A 2,069-nucleotide genomic window follows, 5' to 3' on the forward strand; every position below is an offset into this window, starting at 1 on the left:
TGTCTTTAAAATATATTCAAAATGTTTACAAATAAACTACAAAAATTAATTTAATGTGCAAATTAAAATATAGTTGTATCTGCAACTGTATTTGATAATGTTTTGAACTTTTAATATATTGCATGGTAACTCCATATTAGTGAAAAACTTTGGAGTTTTTTGTTGAGTTACTTTCATTTTTGCCTTCTACTTTTCATTTAAAATAGGTTTCTGTTCTTGGCAGGTTTCTAAGGTTCTTCCTCTACATATTAAAACGGTTGTTAAACATCTGAGTGGCGCACTACTGCTACTAGTGGTGAGAAAGTGTATTGCACCTAATTCAAAAACAAAGTGGTCCCACGGCTCTCTGAGGTCCAAAGTTAAAAACTTTTGTTCTTTTGAGGCCTTCAAGGTGGCCCACAATGGGGCCACGGTGTTACGGTAACATTTTCATGTCTGAATGTACAATCGGCTACAAGCTAAAAGCTCTACAAACAGAGACCTCATCGAGATTAGTCTCCTGTCCACAGCTGAGTTTCATAGCAAAGCTCAAATGGAACCACATGTCATCTTGGTTATTTAAACCCATCTGAGCTGGAAAAATCCTGCACATCCATGACCCCAGATTTGTATAAAGTCATAATTCAGGGTGGTAAGTGCTCTGAAACTGAATACAATCACAAACAATATGTCAGGTCTTTTAAGGCAGGTGAAAAAGGTTATGAGCATTTGTTACCAGGGCTGTTCAACTGGTAGCCAACATTTCTTCGCAACATGACTCTGTCAGTTTGAAATTAGAGACTTTGAACTATACACCATTTAAAAACTGGTGCATAGTTCAAAGTCTCTCATTTCAAACCGACAGAGTCATGTTGTGAAGACAAGTTGCTTTAGCCACAGAGCTTATAGCCTGCTAGATGGCCGCAAACTGTGGATTGGATTTCCTGACCGGAGGGATGTTTCATTGAGACTCGCCTCTGTTCAGGAAACCCATTTCATAGTTTGCAGCCAGAAATCACTTCTGCAGTAATTTCAGCAGACATTATCACACAGAGACAGCTCATGGATTGGAAATCTCCCCGTGATGGATCCGAAAATTCCGTTCCATTAATTATGTTTGTATCGGAATCGATACCAAAGCTGGATCGGATTGGTCCCATCCCTAATTTTATCCATCCTAACACAGATATCAATTTTGAATTAAACAGATATTAAGTTAGAACTTTACCAGTACTTACAAGTGATGCAGCATTCAAATTATAGAGCACATTCAGCAGAAAGATTATTGAAACTGGAAGCAGAACCAAGTTTATTATTGTCCATTGCTGAAAGGCAAAGGGTGGGCAACAACGTTTTTTGTGTTTGTTCGTCTGTCTGCTAGCAAAATATCTGATCAATGAGTACATTTTTTTACTGTAATAAGTAATAATTGGATGTACATCTGCAGCTTATTCACTTTTAAAGTCAACCCAAATCAGTTAGGTTGCCACAACCATCTGGCATTAGAAAACAAAACAAAAAAATAGTTATACCAGTAAATTTTAAAACCATTGCGTTACACATCTTAGTGTGATAATAGCTTAGAGTCATCCTCGACACATACTCTGAGTGCTAGTTGTGCAAAATTTCACAATGTTATGTGAGATTACGTATTTATAGTTTCAAAAAGTGACCAAAATGGCTAAAACTTAAGATGATCGTTTTAAAACTAAAAAGGGCATAAAAGGCAATGAGCAATACTGTTTCCTTCAAGGAATGACAAGCTTTTTAATAAATAAAAATGTGTTCCAAAGCTTTTCTAAACTATTAGAATAATAATTAGCCTTTAGATCATAAACTCAATCAAAAATGAAATGAAAAGAAAAATGATTTTAACTTTATTCTGATGAAAACACATTTTTGTCAATACCACGCACCTTTACAAATTTACGTAAAGGGGCTGCAGAGATCCCTGCTCCCAGGCTGATTTGTCTCACCATCTGTCACCATCTGAGCATCCACAGGCGTTTCCCCTTTTGCTCCACAACACACACACACACACACACACACACACACACACACACACACACACACACACACACACACACACA

The sequence above is a fragment of the Austrofundulus limnaeus genome, unplaced genomic scaffold (genome assembly GCF_001266775.1).
Source record: "Austrofundulus limnaeus strain Quisiro unplaced genomic scaffold, Austrofundulus_limnaeus-1.0 Scaffold63, whole genome shotgun sequence".
NCBI classification, from domain to species: Eukaryota; Metazoa; Chordata; class Actinopteri; order Cyprinodontiformes; family Rivulidae; genus Austrofundulus; species Austrofundulus limnaeus.